Source organism: Penaeus monodon, chromosome 25 (genome assembly GCF_015228065.2).
Source record: "Penaeus monodon isolate SGIC_2016 chromosome 25, NSTDA_Pmon_1, whole genome shotgun sequence".
In the NCBI taxonomy this organism is placed as follows: Eukaryota; Metazoa; Arthropoda; class Malacostraca; order Decapoda; family Penaeidae; genus Penaeus; species Penaeus monodon.
The window spans coordinates 38,364,601-38,365,202 of NC_051410.1; positions in this window are offsets into that span (position 1 = coordinate 38,364,601).

Genomic DNA, 602 nt, shown 5'->3' on the forward strand with positions numbered 1-602 from the left:
TCAAAGGGTAATTTCAATAACCTGTATCTCGGGAGTCTCTCTCTTTTCGCCGAGAAGTTAAAACTTTAACCCGATTTTTTTTTTTTGTATTTTATGTAGAAGATATTCGTTGTATCTTTTTAGCTTTGAATGATCATATTTATGTACGGTAAATTCGCCATAGGAGACTGGTGGTATTAAAATGGTGCCCAAATATAGAATATAAGATTTTATGTATAGCATTATCCTGCGGAAACCCAACTTCAGACGGCATAAAGAAAAAACGTTCATTCAGCCGATTTATCATTCATTTAGCCTGAAAATCCGGTTTCAGAATGTAAAGAAGTCGCTCATTTCAGCCGACTCACGAACAGCGAGAAACCGGTTTCAGAAAGCATAGAGACCGTTCGTTCAGCTGACTCATGACTCGTGTAACCGATAATACGGAAAGCTCTCATTTAGTCGGCTCATGACTCATGCAGCTCAACATTCAGTCTTCAGAACTAAGAAAAGTCACTCATTTCAACCAGCTGATGACTCAGGAACACCAAAAAAAAAAACTTTAGAACTCACCGAGAGCACTCATTTCAGCCGACTCGTGACTCACAAACCCCCCCCCCCCC